Source organism: Mytilus californianus, unplaced genomic scaffold, assembly GCF_021869535.1.
Source record: "Mytilus californianus isolate M0D057914Y unplaced genomic scaffold, xbMytCali1.0.p SCAF_6, whole genome shotgun sequence".
Taxonomy (NCBI): Eukaryota; Metazoa; Mollusca; class Bivalvia; order Mytilida; family Mytilidae; genus Mytilus; species Mytilus californianus.
In genome coordinates, this window is record NW_026262712.1 from 50,586,807 (window position 1) to 50,605,299 (window position 18,493).

General features: G+C 32.4%; 1 protein-coding gene across 1 annotated transcript in view; it reads left to right on the forward strand.

Moving 5' to 3' along the window:
• Positions 1–1,187: 1,187 nt before the first annotated feature.
• LOC127705984 (putative uncharacterized protein DDB_G0287265) overlaps positions 1,188–18,493 on the forward strand; it is a 28,122-nt gene continuing 10,816 nt past the window's right edge. Inside the window, exons 1-3 of the mRNA XM_052210375.1 lie at positions 1,188–1,279; positions 10,452–10,512; positions 12,216–12,363. The gene's annotated coding sequence lies outside the window, so the exon portion shown is untranslated. The remainder of the gene's footprint in view (positions 1,280–10,451; positions 10,513–12,215; positions 12,364–18,493) is intronic.

An 18,493-nucleotide genomic window follows, 5' to 3' on the forward strand; every position in this document is an offset into this window, starting at 1 on the left:
TCAGACGCATCTTATGTTAGGACGTCCTAAACATATCATATGTGCGAAATTTTAAATAGTTAAAGTAATTGTTTGATAAAACATTTATTAAAGACGAAACCAATAATTAATAAAATTGTTTACGAAATTTTAAAATTATATGTATTTAATTAAATGCATGATTTCAAATGTAATTATAAAATAATATCAAAAAGGATTGTGATTTAAACTGGAAAACAATTGGTTTTGAAATGAAAATATTGAATTCGTAGTGTCATCGTATCGTAAAACACGAACTTCAAAGTTTAAAATCATGCACAAATTCTTTAAACAAGTTAATAACCGATGGTGCGTTTCATTTCATGTTCATCTTCACATAAAAAAATTGAGAAAAAGCATGCACAAAGTTAGGATGAAGATATGATGATCTTAAGACACCTAATTAGGTGTCCTAAAGTTAGGACGAAAAATGTGATATATCCTAAGTTAAGAGAGCTTCGAGAACACGACTTAGGACAAAGACTTGTCATAAGATGGTCTTTGGACACGCCCTAATCCTAAGATAGCTTCGAGAACACTACCCCAGCTCGCAAACCATACTGATGTAAAATATTTAAATGGATACGCTCTAATACTTCCATTTTTCAATCTATTCAAGATGTCTACCTTTATCCAATAAGGGCACACGGTATGCTAGAAAAAAGTAAAAAATCGTTATCTAGTCTCTTTTTTTTTCATCAGTTCACGACAGTAAACTTCGAGCATTAGTTCACACACACACAAAGAAAAAGAGAGAGAGAGATGAAAAATATATATGCAGAGATTGACAGGCTATTTGCGTTGTACAGACGAAATGTTATAAAAGATTGTACTGATAAAAAAAGTTACTTGATATAGGCCAAAGGGTTTGTCGATTGTCATTTTAATTCCAACGAATCTTCTGTTAGATTGAATTTTATCTCTTTTTGGGCTATATATTTGATCCCAAACGGGTTATTATAACCCATTTGAGTAACTAGTCCCAACCTGTTTAACTTGCGTTATTCTATCATCTATACCTATTAGTGCATTTTGTTAATCTTTTATTATGCAAGAGTTCGATGCAGGAGACATACTTGTTTTTGCTTGTGTCATCAATATGTTCGATATACGCAATCTAAGAAGATTATTATCTAAAGTCATGATTTATACGGTATTAAGAATCAATATACATCAAAAGATGAAACTAACAAAAAGGCAACATTTCCTTAAAGACAAACGATACTGGAAGCCATTGATTTTCATGATGTAAAATTCGAAGGTAAATTGCTGTTCATAGATTAAATCGATACGTACCAGAAACTTTCACAGTTTTCTTAAGATGTCTGTAATTTATAGAACATTCAACTGAATTCATTGTATTTGTCTGATAATTTGCATTTGAATTTCATTGAAATTGAATGAAATAAGAAATAAAATGTTGATGTTATACTACTATATATGTAGAAAAACGATTGTAGACTCCAGAATTCAATCTGCAATTTATTCATAAACTTTAAACTGACACAGCATGAACACATGTGTAGGAAAAACTATTTGAACTCTTAACATTTAATTTACATTTAGATTTTTTTGAGTTTTCACTACACATTAACATATCAAACTGTTGATTGTGAAAATTTGCATATCCGTTTAATATTACCGATACATTCATTGTTAAAACATTTGTAATATTTGAAATAGTTTTTAATAGATGATAACTGTTCAGCTGATGTCTATTTGGCATCTTATTTACAATTTCTATTGGGGTGACCATTTCATTTGGTGGTGAGAGGATTTAAGAAATGAATACTAGTATCCTGGCCTCGTAAGACCTTAAACTCAATAATTTTGCCTAATGTAGTAACGTTTAAATTTCAGATAACATGATCTATGTGAAATTGGTAAATTATTAAGTCAGAAAATTCACTACCACAAATAACTTAACTAGAATTCCGTCATAGATACAAATATTTGGTTTTGAAGTTTGGTTGCACCTGTAAAATTCTTATCAAAAGCGTGATAAAACATCCTCATTTTTACGGGAATCTTGTTTATAATGCTCGCGAATTTAGATACGATCCATGTAAACTTTTTATTCACGAATAAACTTAATATTCTTAAAGGCTATCAATTCAACACCGTAGTAAGATCTTTGAATACTGTTTATTTTTCTGTATTTTCATCGATTTTGTTTGTGATAAATTAGAAAATGAATAAATGTGGATAGCTAGACATTTATGAAAACTTAAAGTTCTACGTCCTGTCGATATAATGTTTTATATTTTAGCAATGCACAAGGTCCCTCCTTTTTCTAGACTGTTTATGGCATCTCTGCACTAAATCCGTTAGATGTAAACGGATTGATACTATAATTTGGGAGAACAAGATTGATTTGATAGTATAATTAGTTGTTATTGGCTTTCGGTAACTGCGAGTACTCTTAATAAATACTTCGTGTCTTTTGTATTTTTATGTTTGTTAATTTATGTGTATCGTACATCTGATGAGTCAAGCAATTTCCGACTGTTTTTACAGTTTGTTCTTATCGTGTGCTGTTGCACGACTATCTCGGTTTGGGGAGAGTTGAGCGCTGCAAACATGTCTAAACCTGTCATATTGTGTGTGTGCCTATCGCGAGTCATGAGACTGTTATTCAGTGGTTGTCGTTGGTTGTTATCTGTCGAATTTGTTATAAATAAGGCCGTTTGTTTTTTTGTTTGAATTGTTTCACCTTTTGTCATTCGGGGCCTTTTGTTGGTGACTGTACGGTTTGGGTGTTGCTCATTGTTGAAGGCCATACTGTGACCTATAGATGGTAAAATCCACATCATTTGGACTCTGTCATATAACAGTATCATTGGCAATCATACAAATCCCTTTTTACAGCGGATGACCTTGAGTCATTCCGGTGTTATGTTGCCGCAGACATTGCCTGACGTGACTTGCGTTTTTGACTGATAACCGAACGTATTTCGTGTAATTACGCGGATATTATCGAGTGCAAAATAACATTCCTTATCGCTTGTTATATATTAATTTCATCAATAAATAATCATGAAAATAATTTTTAAGAACAAAGATAAATGATATGAAAATGTTTTGTCGTGAGAAATATATATATCAATAACAAATCATGAATACCGAAAATTTGTGTTAACGCATGCGGAAGAATATCTCGAGAACGTTTTGCAACAAAAGCGGGAAAATATGAGTGAGTACTCAAATCCAATCTATTAGAAAAACGAATTATTCCAGAAGAGTGTCCACCATGCACTTGCACTGCACTATCATTAGAATAGTAGAATAGAATGATATACAAATGGATTACAATTTGTCTGTAGAGTTATTAAGATTATCTGCTATATATATAACTGCTATAAAAATATTAATATAATATATAACAACAAACCAGAGTATACTGATAACAAATGATTATATCACTACAATATAATAGTTATTACGGTGAGTTTGAATTCCCTGTCATTTATTCATCATCCACACAGGAACTTGTCTCAGAAAAAAATATATCTATGTACCTTAACTCAACTTCAGGTATAGAGATATGATTTTTTTCTGAGGCAAGTGCTTGTGATCCACCAGAACTTGCGGTCATCCGATGTTCAGTACTTCAGTACTTTGATTTTTTATAATGCCCACAAACATTGACAAAATGAAAGACATAATTGTGTACAAAATTGAAAGTAGATTTACGCGCCCGCAACAGGTAAAAATGAGTATAGCGTCAGCAAAATATACCCCCTCCCCCAAAAATCATATGGTTATTTTGGAAAAGCAAATTTTTATTTGATGTTTGTACATATTTAAGGGAGCTGCAATTTGATTTTTATGGGGAGGGGGTCTAGGATGAAAAATGTTGTCCTGCATTTTTTGTAATCTCTGTCCTGTCTTTTTATTTTTCACTCTATTCGGTCCTGCCGTTTTTTTATTAGTTTATCCTGACTTTTTTTACATAAATTGTCATTCTGCCTTTTTTTTTTGCAATGTTGCTCATCCTGCCTTTTTTTTTACTCAAAACTCCTGTCCTGCCTTGTTTTTTCAAATTTCATCCTAGCCACCCCCCACCATAAAAATCAAATGGTAGCTCCCTAAGTTTACTAACTAAAGGTAATTTTGTGTTTCAGTTTCATATCGTGTTCGTATTTGAGGTACTATTTATATAAATGTTCTTATAAACTCTTTCAGAAATTTTCAAAGCAAAAATGTTAAAAACAAATTCTATCAGCCTTTGTTGTCATGTCATTTTGATAACTGTCCCATACTGAGCAAATTTTATGCATCAAAGCTTGCTCGAGGTGTATGCGTTGTTCCGGATGTAAGCTGTTTTTCAGGAGTCATTAAGCGCAAACATTAACAAGAAAAATACAATGTTTCAATTGAAAAATAACAAAATCGATGCACGGATTAAGTGTGTTAGAAAGAATGATGATGTTCGTCGGTTATGGATTGACTTCATTAGGACGACATAAAATGCAAATTTCGATTTAAGTTACAAGACACGCAGAATGTATAAAAGACATAAGTTGCAGGAAAAACTTTTGATTGATCTTTCTAATATAATGACTGTGAAACCATTCCAACTTCTATTGTATATATCAACAGGAAAAGTGTAAAATAAATCCCATTGAATTCCATTACTTTCTGTTTTCAATTGATACAATATACATGCACTATATAACTGTTTTATATCCATCAGCGACGTCAAATCCTTTCAATATATTAAAGGATTTTTTTGTCTCCAAAGCTTTTAATTTAAAGCTATTCGAACTTTCACTTTATGCTGATCAGGGTTTGTGTGTAAAGCAAAATAATGTCCTATGAAATATTGTCCCCAAAGACAATATTTCATGACTTTAAAATAAAATTGAGAATGGAAATGGAGAATGTGTCAAAGAGACAACAACCCGACCATAGAGCAGACAACAGCCGAAGGCCACTAATGGGTCTTCAATGCAGCGAGAAACTCCCGCACCCGGAGGCGTCCTTCAGCTGTATCCTGAAATTTTGTCCCTATCTATGAAAAAAGGGAATCGATGTTATAATTAAATTGTTTTCTTTGATTGATAATAACAAACAATCCTGCTTAATCAATTTATGCAGCAATTTATGGTTATATACACATACTTTTCATGAAAAACTTTTTTAAAAAATCCAGAAACTTTCACAATTTCTTGGCAGAAGAATCCTCAGGGAAGACATAATTAAATTAAGATATTCTTGGACAGTATTTCACAGTGAAATATTGCCATGGACAGAATTTCACAGTGAAATATTGTCATGGACAGAATTTCACAGAGAAATATTGTCATGGACAGTATTTTATAGTGAAATATTGTCCAGAAGGAGGAGACAAAATTTCATGCACAAGGACACTTTTCCATAATGAATAATTGTCCTGGACAGTATTTCATTATGAAATAGTGTACACGTACTCTATTTTATATGAAATTTTTTCTGAAGGACAATATTTCATGGGGGACTTTATTTTATGTTATATGTGTACCTTCTGGTATTGTGAATTTATAGAGAAAACAATTCTCTCTGGATATTTAATGAAATATGCATATTTTGAGATATGAATGTAATTCATTTATAAGACTTGAAATCTAAATGAAGAAACCTAGGTAATTATTACGACTGTATTTATAGTTACAGAATATATTTTATTTGATATCTCACTTAGCCAAGTACGGATTTACAGTAAAATTACCAAGTTTGTTTTGTTCAAAATGATTACGATGGCACCACATTTTCCTTGTATTACAGTCTGAAAGTGCATTATAAGAGCTACCATCTCATATTTTATTTTGAAATTTTATCGTTTAGTTCTCTTTCTATTAACACATATGTGATTCATCTATACAAAATCTTAAACCTAAAAGCTCCGTGACCCAAACTTTTTATTTTTATATTTTGACAAGAGCATGATGTACACTACAATTTGGCAAATCATTACAATATCCTATACTTATTTGTATTAAGAACCCCCTTCCCCACATTATCGGTGCTTCAAACTAAAATCTTTTATTATTTTACCGGTTTTGTAAAGTCATGTTTTAACTTAACTTTATTGCATTTCTTTTCATTCTTAAAGTGATGCTGATGCCACAGTTCTCGGTCAAAAAACTTAACTCAATACTCGGAGTACAAATTTTGAGCTCAAAACACCAAATTCCGTATTTTAATTGGTCGATTTCTTAGTTTGAGTTCGATAATCGTGCTCGAAATCATTATAACCACAAGGCCTAAGGTAGACTAAGTCCCTGTTAGATTTCAGATTTTCAACTTTACGAGACAGAGGCATGTTTTTCTATTATTGACCTCCGTTTGCTGATGTTCTTCTTTCCTGGCTTATTGCTTTGTTGAGTTGTAACAGTTGTCTCATTGGTGTATAATACACATATTTCACTATTATGTTCTCCGGGTCTGTGTCCCGACAATCTTTTTTCTTCTTTTCACTTTTTCTTTTGTCGATGCTTCATTTATTTTACAAAATTACTTTCTTATTTTTCCATTGCCTCTCATATACACTATACCTTCACCTAAAATGTTGTATTTTGCATTTCGCTGAACCTAGGTATATAAGCAGCAGTTACTAGGATTTTATTTTTTTATTGAAGTGTTCTCATAATTATGACGGGTGCTCCTAATAACAGGAAGCTGATACGAAGAAAAGATTATTATTTCTTTAGATCTGTTGTAGTTATTTTCGATGATCATTAACATCACTAAGGAAACCATTAACAACAATTAGATGTTGAGTAAAGAGTCTAATTACAGACAATTACAATTTATTTTTCTCATCAGGTTACAAAATAAATTTTCATTTCCCGTCAAAACTGTAATTAATGACAATTTTTTTCATATTTTCTGACTTCAAAAAAAGATAATCGATGAACAACAAATAATTGAAGTACCTTGATGTATGAAATGATTGTTATATTATGTAGAAATGACAATTTCTAGGGTGTCTTATTTTATCGAGATGCGCGTTTTTGTTAATGTACTTTACGTCTTTTGTTGTTTTTTTGGGTTTATTTTTTGTTTGTTATTTGTTTGTTTTATTTGTCATCATTTCTTACATATCTGTCCCTTTTTCGAAATGGTAAATTACTGTTTTAGAAATTTATTATGATATCATTAAAAGCCGTCATGATGTCTAAATATTTCAACTGACAATGAAAATAAATTGCCAGATTAGCTGTGGCGTTCCATAAGAACACATCTCCGTTTTTGAGGTGATATTCGCCATTTATGATCATGATGCGTTTGTATCGTTATCGTTTTAGTTGTTCATGAGCTAATTATCATGGTTGCGTTGAACCACAGGCTTTAAATTTTTGAACTCATTCCTTCGAAAGTTTTTTTTTTTATTATTTTGTTAACCGTTATAGAATATTTGTGTCACAGATGACCACGTATATGTTTCCCTTGTCCTAGCTACAATCCCATGCGTCCTCTTTTACTCCATAATGACATTATGGAATCCAACTTATCAATGCATTGTAACTTGCCATGAGTAACACGACAAGTTCGTTTAGTTGAGTACAAAATCTAGGAACTGCTTACCCTTTTGAAACACATCAGTGCTTTAGGTTTTTGTGGGGATCTTGTTGTTTAAACTTAAGTTTTCTGTATAAATAAGAAGATGTGATATGAGTGCCAATGAGACAACTCTCCATCCAAGTCACAATGTATAAAAAGTTAACAATTATAGGTCAAAGTACGGCCTTCAATACGGAGCCTTGGCTCATACCGAACAGCAAGCTAGAAAGGGCCCTAAAATGACTAGTGTAAAACAATTCAAACAGGAAAACCAACGGTCTAATCCATATAAAAAAGAGAAACATCTATGAACCACACCAACAAACGACAACCACTGAACAACAGGCTCCTGACTTAGGACAGGTGCAAACAAATGTAGCGGGTTTAAACGTGTCTTGTTTTGTTGACTTGTTTGTCTTTATGTAGTTTTCCTTTTAGGTCATACTATTGTATGTTATTTTCTTCATTTTTTTATGCTGCTTTTCCCCTTATTCTATTTAGGGAAAGTTTGCGATTTGAAATGGTTATTCTGGCGGTGATTGGTAGTGTTACTAGTAATTGTAAGATTTTATCGTTTTTGTCGGTGATTAGTTATTTCTACGCGTGTGTTATCACGGGACAATATAGTGGTTATCGTTGGATATCGAAGGACACCCCCTTGCACCGTTGCATGGGGAGGGGTAGGGTGTCGTGGGTTGTTAGCTTTTCTGGTAATATGTTACAACTTTCCAGCGACTTTCGAGATGAGACTGCCTTAGACACGCTGATTCTTGATGGTTTGGCTATTTATTAATGTTTGATGTACGTTCAAACCATATCTTTCCTTTTCATACGGTTATTCTTTATTTCTTCAAATTCTTCAAATAGAAATGTTGTAGTATTAAAGGCAACACAATATAAATATTTCACAAAAAAATTAATTATTTCATCGTGAATATAAAGAAACATAGTGTGCATATATGTTTTGTACGTCGTTCACTTTAATATTAATAGAGAATATTATATGGCTTTTTCAATATCACAATATCGAGCAGAGCTCTTGGGATTATATTGATGTCTCGGATTGATACCGTGTGTGTGATATTGAAAAAGCCATATCATATACACTTTATTATATAACTCAAGTAGATTTTTTTTTCACGTGACATGACGTAATATAGATTAGGGGTTTGATAAAGCCTTTGCAACTGTGACTGATATCGATGACGTGACGTCATATAGATAAGGAGTGTGGTAAAGGCTATGCAACCGAGACTGATATCGATATCATCACGGATGGCTGATACAGTACGATTGCCATTGGTTGTATTACACATACAACTTTCATGCATTTACTACTAACTATACAATAAATTAGATTATTATACCTCAGTATGTTTTTTCTATATAAAAAAGAATGAAATAGTTCTGCTATTTCATTCCACAGACTATTTGCCAGTCAATAGTTTCAAAGACTATTACCCTGGTCAATAGTTTTATGAACATATTTCCAGTACTTTTTCATACTAATTTTTCATTGGACAACAATGACGTCATTGACTATTCTGCATGAATTTGTCCGCTTGGCAACGTTTAACTCTGAAATATCGTAATTTCAAATTAATAAATTACTTACCAGAAGCAGTAAAAAAACAAGAAGAAAATCTACGTGACATATTTTAGGAACTAAAACATAACAAATGTATGGTACGGGTCTGTCGTCGTCTTCATAATCTGGGATAGCTTTGGTGTACGGTAATATATTTTAGCTAGCGATTATTCTATGCACGGGATTTTTACACAAGGATTCCTGGTCTTGATTACAGTAAATCAAATATTTACAAATACCACACGGGCAAAAAAAAAAAAAACCCTGATAGTTCATCTTGTGCATGTTTATGTGACTATTTGTTTTTTTTTCCAAGTAATGTATGCAGTCTTTTTAGAAATTTGTTTTGTTCGGTATAATAAAACACTTATTGACTGGTTATAAGTGTAATAGCAAGTTTGTTGTCCCTTTGATACTAACTATTGCCCTCGGCTTCGCATCGAGCAATAGTTTGTATCTCAGGGACAACAAACTTGCTATTACCCTCATAACCATGCAGTCAATAGGCGTATACTATTATCGTGTGTTTTATTTTTGTATAACCAAAATATATTCATACATTCGTATGTAACCCGAGCCCTGCTGCAGATGATAACGTTTTTAATCGGAGGATTACACAAAACAACTGGTATCCGAGAACACTGTTCCGTTATACTTATTATTTAAAGAAAGAACAGCGCTATCAATCGAAAGCAGGCTTTCTAAAAGAAAAACCTCACCAGAGGCACCAGGCTTATAATTGTGCACGCCAGACAAGCGTTTCGTCTACAAAAGACTCATCAGTGACACTTGCATCAAAATAATTAAAGAACATACAAAGTACGAAGTTGGAGAGCATTGAGCGTTGAGCATTTAACAGTACTTTATACATACACAACGTACATGTATATCAGTTCCGCAGTAGTCTTTTGAAACTAATACTTTCGAAATCATTTATAAAACAGTTAAACTATAATAATTATATGATTTAATTCTATAGGAAAGTATCTGAAATATGTCACACGAGTCATCAAAATGTCTTATTAAAACAATATCCTTGAACCACTCCTGTTTCAATAATTTATGATATCGATAAAACTTATACTATGATGTATGAACAATTATGCATTGTGTACCGTAATGTATTTTTTTATTCTTTTGTCGTCTTGCAGTTGTCATAATTTTGTTTTTAACAACATCTACAGAAGTTATTGATTTTGATTTTCTAATTGTAGTATACTGTAGAACAACTCGGTTCTATATAATGAAATATAGTTCTCAGTTGGCTAAAATATTAAAAGTAAACTATTCTCATTTTCAGTGAAAAAAATAAATGCATATAAGGTGTCAATTTGGAATTGTTTTCTGTATATCCCAACCAGGTAAGAGACTTGTATTGCTAGATTTATTTAGACATTGTTTTCCATAAAGATGAAACTTTTCTTCCATGAATTAATCAAACATCTATTTCAGAACAGAAGATCTCAAAGGGGCATTAGCTACGAGGTATAAAAAAATAAAATATGATTTTTTTTGTTCAATCATGGATGAAAGTGAAATAGTGAAATAATAATTCGCTTTTAGCAGCCAATTTGGTTCAATTTTATCAAAATATTAAGCTAAGCAACATCGCTGATGAATTATTCACTTGCAAGTGAATAATTCGACCTCAATGAATCCGTAATCATATGACCTTCAATTTAACCCCTTAGCTGGACATGGGTTACGCATGTATTCTGCTATTAAAAAGGAAAACAGTGTCAACATGAAAAGTGAAACAAGGATGAACCATTTGGTTGACTGATTCGATCCACAAAAAAATCATTCTTATACAGGTAAAAAAGATGATAAACATACTTTGAAACCTACAATATGAAATCAAACAGACCTGGAAAAATCCAATAGCACGTGGTCGCTATCTATTTATATTTATATTTATGTTTATATCGGGATATATGACCGCCGGCAGTCTTATTTTATTCTTTTGTAATTTGGGTATACGTTTTAGTATGCTATAAATCAAATATGAGAATTTGAGTTAAATCGGTGAACTTGAATTTGACAGTTAATGCCCCTCTAACCACTAAGTCAGAGAAAAACAAACAACATTACTACATAGCCAAATGAAAAAAAACGATGAACGTTAAAGACAAGCAACAGTTCACGAAACACTAAACATTAAACTTTTTTTTTCATGTTGTTCGCATAAAAGTTGCTATTTCTCCAGGATTATCAATGTGTAATCCAAATTGTGCTCACGACACGTATTACTAAATAAAATTTTAATCAGGTCAACTGGAGACCAAATACTTTAATGTTTGAGGCATAAAACCAAAATGACATTTTTCTTATTCAAATCAGGCGATGAGTTGCCTCTTAAGAATTGATACACATATAATTCAGAAAGTCGTGTCATGTGCATTGAAATCTGCAGTCCAAAATAAATATAGATCTGTTTCGTGCTTCCGTACCTTCCTTATATGTCCATGCTTACATTGAATTTAACACATTTTTTGTTAACAATCGCTAAAGTCCAGACAGTTTAGATTTAGCACGGTTGAAGTCAGAATATTTTCAAATAGAAATATAAAATATTTCCAAAACATGAAGTGATTTACTATTCTCTAACCCAGGAACAGATTACCTTAGCAGTATTTGGTAAACCTTTCGGAATTTTTGGTCCTTAAAGTTTTTAATTTTCATACTTTATTAGGCCCTTTTTAACTTTTTGATTCGAGCGTCACTGATGAGACTGACGAAACGCGCGACTGGTGTACACAATTCTAATCCTGGTATCGATAATAGCAGAAAACAGCTATACTATTTGTTTTGGTCCCATTAATAGCGAGATCTAAATAAAAATAATGTAGCCATATAGCTTTTGCACCAATTCCCGTGCGCAGTACTTTTTTCTAAAATATCATTCATTTATACCAAAAGCTGACTATTTCATGATCGAATGTATCTTATTTTTAAAATCGATATAAGATTTTATGACAGGTGCGACATGTTCTATTTATTGATTCAACATTCAAACGGAAATCATTTCACAAACATTACTAATGACCGCCTTTAATTCCAACAGGTCACCAGATCGCAGGAAACAATATTGTCATTACACAAATAATACATCTTAATTGAATCTATGATCGGATAAAGTTACACCAATCAATAGGCGATGAAGAGGATAATTATTTCTATATAAATCTGGATACATGGAGATTTAGAATCAGGTATTGAATTTGTATTTATTATTTGACTTTTAAATTAATTGCTACTTAACCAGTAAATTGAAGCGTTTAATTTACAACGACATTTAACATTTCAAAGATTGAAGTATAATGACACATATTTAAGGTATTTCATTTGTGTTTGTACTTTAATTGTATGCTTTTGTAGTTCACAGTTATGCAGTTTTATTCTCTTGTATGTTCTCAGTCTTAATTTTATCGCTTTCGGTCAGTTTATTAATTGAAATTGGAATGAATTCACTTCATTATAATATGCCATATATTCACAACTTCAATAATTAATCATAGGCGGATCCAGGATTTTTCGAAAAGGGGGACGTAATTCCTAATAATTGAAGATATATAGCGTCAAGCAAAGCGAGGCGACAAATGTGTTGGATGATTTTCTATTAATTATTTGTATATATATATATTGTGAAAAACATGATATTGTTAAAAATTTTTGGCGATTAAATGGGGGCGTAGAGGGCCTGGATCCGCCATTGGTAATGTCTTGTCAAGTTTTATATCTTAAATGTATCTTGATGTGACCATGTGTGACCCGTGGTTGTCGATTTGTTTGCAAAAACTGCTTCTATATTTTACAGTGAAGTCGGAGGGCAGTTTATGATAGTTATTGTTAAATTTCATTGTTAGATATGCTTCATAATTTGCAAGTATTATCCCACATTTGTGTTCTTTAATGTACAGATGAAGCGTGGTCGACATTTAGCAAAGAATTCCACTCAAATATGCGCAAGGGGTGCGTCATGTTCTTCTACTGTTCTACACCAAGTATGTCTACTGTTCTACGTGTACACCAAGTACATTGTATGTCTACTGTTCTACATGTTCACCAAGTAAGTCTACTGTTGTACATGTACACCAAGTATGTCTACTGTTGTACATGTACACCAAGTATGTCTACTGTTTTACATGTACACAAAGTATGTCTATTGTTCTACATGTACACTAAGTATGTCTACTGTTTTACATGTACATCAAGTATGTCTACTGCTATAGATGTACACCAAGTATGTCTACTGTTCTACATGTACACCAATTATTCTACTGTCTTACACCAAGTATGTTACATGCTCAGATGGATCGATATTGTTAAACGGAGCATCCAACAGATCTGACACATCTGATTAGTCCTTGTCATAGTATGATTTCAGTTGTAAATATTAAGACAGCTTTTAAAACTTAAGACATTCACTTGGACATAGGATGATTATAGAATATGTGTTTTCTTGAAACACAAAAAATAAACTAAATTAATTTGTAATCAGACCTGTTGAATAATATATTTCAAAATGCATATCACATCTTTCATCTATTTTTTCTTCATGCACCAAATATTTATACTAGTATTCCGTTTATCAGTTTAAATATTTTTTTCAAGAAATGTTCAGTTGCAAGAATAACCAATCTTTCAGTCGCAAATTGCAAAAAACAAACCTGTAGATGTTGAATCAATGTCTCCTTGGCGTTTAGCAGCAATGTCCTTTTATTCGCCTTAAAAGACGAGAACTTAAGTTCAAGGGGGACATTAAGTGCGGGTATTTTTTGCTTCGTGGTGGTGCAGGTATTTTATTTTTATTTGCTTCTTCTTGTTTTAAGAACATGTAATATTTAGTAATGCTTAATCAATATTCAATCAAATTTAAATGAAATAAACTAGTATGTACAACTAGAGACAGAAGATACCATATATCTAAAAGAAACTGACAATGCCATGGCAAAACAATAAAAATTCGACGAAAAGACAAATACTTCCACAAAATAAACAGAAAACTAAAGACTGAGTACCTGTAACCCCACCACAAACCGGGCGTGACCTCAGGTGAGCAAATCCTGCTCCACATGTGGCACCCGTCATGTTGAATTGACTTTCCTTTACCACATATCGTGTGAATGATACCTTACTGTTGTTGCTAATGAATATACGACAGAAATATGTACTCGTGTGTAAATATTATTCAGACAGGGAGTTTCTAGTTTTTCTTCCAAAACACTCAGTTCTGATAGTGTGTCCGCTGCATTGCGTTCCTATGAAAATTCTTAAGAGATTTCGAGCTTACTGTGTATAAAGCGATATAATGTGTGAGCAACTCTAAGACGGAAAACATTAAAAGACACAGATACTGAAAAACTTTGGAGCGTGTATACCAACTCACTGACATTAAATATATATATATATACAATGGTTTGCATAATAACCGTATAAGAACCATGTCAGCGCCCATGACACGACCCACTTCTTGCGTTTTAAGAAAGGTGGAGGGGGGTATAAAATCGAAACGGAAACGCTATAACAACTATTAAGTTATAACTTAATATTGTTGGGATTTTTTGTCTTGACTTTGATGACAGAATAGTCTCTGTTATACTTATTCACACTTGTTCTGGGGTAGGGGCGAATTAGATTTAGCTTAGCACTTTAATTCTAGACATTTTTCCTTTGTTGAAGACCGATTTTGACCATTATAAATTATATCCTTTGATTTTTTTTCTGTCGTTGAGCTGCTGTCACATTGGTATATTGTCCACGTCTCCATTAAATCATATGCTTTGTCTGGAATAGTATTAACCAGGTCCTGTGTGCTATAGACCAATTTGAAAAACGTTTGGATAGATTCAAAATACTGTTTTTATCATCAATATCGTACAGAAAATCATCATGATAATGTCATTTAATCTATAGTGTTAACTAACACCGTCGGGAAATACATTTTATCTAGTTCAAACGATGACATTAATTATTCTTTTATTATTGAAATGAAAAATCAAACTACTTTAGTCAGAATATAAACTACTAGTATTATTCTTAATAACATCAATACATGTCACTTTGATTGTCCTCGCCTACGATGTTTACTATGCTCGTGTACACATTTAATATCTTTGTTATTTTAGGTTAACGATGTTATTCTTATATTGCACCACAGTTTCATCATCGTCCAAGGAAAGATAAAGGTTTAGCTTTCCAAAACATGTTTAACCCCACCATATTCTTTGCTGTCCTGTCCCAAGCAAGGACCATTTAGTCAAGCGGTTGTCTTTGGTTACCGTCCGTCATATGCTTAAATCGGATTGTTAGTTTTCTATTTGGATTAGTTCACACTTTGTTTTCCCATGCAGGACACTTTAAAGCTTACAATACGGTAGGGATTTTGCAAATTGCTTAAAGGATGCCTGAATCTCATCATAACGATCCATGTCTTTTGGTCTTTTAAATTAGTCGACATGTGTGTCGTTGGCAACCATTATACCACATCTCCTTATTTTTGAATATGTTATTCGCATATGTACACAAACAGTAAACCTGAAGTAAAACACCCGTGCACAAAACATTTTTTTAATTATGGAATACTTTTTGAGAAACTGGTGTAACGCCACATTTCATTCATGGACAATTTGAAATATTAAAGTTAACAATCAGGATTACTGCTTAACATTAAAAAATAACTCTAATGTTATATTTATAGGCTTGGTTCATTTGTCAACGTCATGAAAATAAGTTGGTAGATCTATAGATTCAATGTCTTGACGTTGCAAGTATGAATTTGTACGTCCTTGCAGCATACTCTTTTAATTCAACATATTGATACTTGTCATACTAGTAACATCTCATTTCTTTCTTCACTCACATGAAACACGTGACAAATTTTATGAAAAAAAATCGATTGGTCTTTAGATTGGTCTTTAAAAAGACCAAACAATGTATCGTCGCATGTGTGCAAGGGAGGTCAATATCTTTTATTATACTAGTAATTAGAATATAACAGATTTTAGAGAAATAAGTTTCTAAAACTATGCTACAATGCTGAGAACTTATTTGATATGAGCAAGGATAATTGAATAGAAATCTGGAAATAAATAACGCAGGGACAATCCATTTAAAAACTAGTACAGAAAGTTATCTGAAAGAACAGGATAAATGGCTTTCCTGTTTATCGTATTTTTACATGTATTATATTTATTCAAAATTATACTGCTGATGTGAAATGCCAGTTAGAATGTTGACACTCTGTGTACAGGGAGTACCACGCTCTTTGTGCGTAAAAGAACCCCTGCAACAACTCTTTGAGGGGTTCGTATGTGTTCTTTTTGCAAGACCAAATGTCTGCACCTATCCAACATTCCCAAATTTGTTATGCTATATCTGGTTCTATGGTGGTCTGCTGAGCATAGCACAACTTTAAGCGGATGTTGATATTTCATGCCTTGATATAATCAACGTTATTTCTTTCTTTAATCCAAATTGATGCAAAGGAATAAGATACGTTTGCTATGTTACAGACTAATCCCTCGTACTCCGAAACCCGAATCCATATAAATAACTTAAAGTAAACAGCATGTGACAAAACAAAAGTCATATTATCTTTAATTGTGTTGCACGTAATGAACAAGAAAAAACAATGGAGAATTTCAGATTCCACATTAAAAAGATGAATAAGTTTAACAAAAATACAGAACACGATAAAGGCAATTTCAAAAAGGGGAAGTCCATGAAAATTGACCAAATCACACGCTATCAAGCAACGGAACAAATGAAAAACAACTGCCATATTCCTGACTTGGTACAGGCATTTTCCGAAGAAAATGCTAGGTTAAACCTGGTTTTATAGCTAGTTAAACCTCCGACTTGTATGACAGTTGTTTATAGCTCCGTTTTATGGAAAAAATTGGGTGAGCAACCCAAACAGACATAATAGGTTAACGTGACAATAACTGAGATCCAGCAGTCAATTCTTATCATTAAAATTGTCATTTATCTTTTTTTAAATTAGGAGTACTCGTTTCAAATAATGATAACGCGCAGGACAGATGAATAAGTTTTAAATAAAATTTCAATAGGGTTTACAAGGGGATCACATGCATTTGTAGTTAAAAACTATTTATTCATTCCTGGGCGGACGACGATTTTTTTTTCAGTTTTCTAAGAAGTAAACCTCCGTGTCTGGTTTATTTTTTCAACTTAAACTTTGACAGATGCGACATTGTAGAGCAGTAAATTTCAAATATTTGTTTTAAATATGAAAACTCATTGAAAATTCTGTCAAGTTCTTCCCTAATCAAACCTAGCCGCCCCCTCCCCCATAAAAATCAAATGGTAGCTCCCTAATAAAAAAAAGAGACTCGGGAACACCGGACAATCTAGGACAAACATAAGCAGTTAACTGGGGTCGTGACAAAAAAAGCTAAGGCATATTTTGTGAACTTTAATTTATAAATTACAATCTTCTTAGAAGTTAATCATAGAATAACAGATTACAGTACACACCAATGGAACAGCAACCTAACGGCACAAAAGTAAAAGACATATATCTGGTTTTATTCATATTAACAAGGACTGTATCGACAGCCTTTAATGATACATGTATAAATAAAATCGTCAATACCATTTAGAAAATGATTACTAATTCAATAGTTCTTTTATGTTAACGTATGCCTTCGGGATGTGCATTTTAATCTAGTGCAAGCCATGACGTTTATTTAAATATTATGGTTTGATGAACTGAGAAATAAAATATCTTTAGGTGGAATATTAATAATTTACTCAATAACATCAATATCAATCAGAGTGTATTCTACCAACATGCAGATATGGTTTAGTACATGTACATCGAAACGTAAAAACGTAATTGCTACGGATTCTTAAACCAATAACGTAATCAAAACTAGAGGCTCTAAAGAGCCTGTGTCGCTCACCTTGATATATGTGCATATCAAACAAAGGACACTCTCCAACATTGTAGACGAGAATAGACTTCATGACAAAAAACTCTATTTTGTTGATCTTGTATTACTGATCTTTTAGTCTGTTTAGTTTCTCTCTATCTTCTTTAGTTTTTGCTCAAAACACAAAAGAGGGTAAAAAAAATCCTCATTTAAGGGCAATCACTCCTATGAAGAGTGACAGTCAACTAACTATATCGGCAAAATTTGACTTTTTAATAGATCTTGCCTTGCTGATAATTTTTGTAAATTAAAGTGTTTATTTATCTATTATAATTTAATTCATATAAGGCATAAAGGAAAAAAAAAATGTTTCTCTGTAAATATCATAGTTTTCATGATAATAAGCAAAAATGAAAAAAATGGTAAAATTTGTCATTTATGGGCA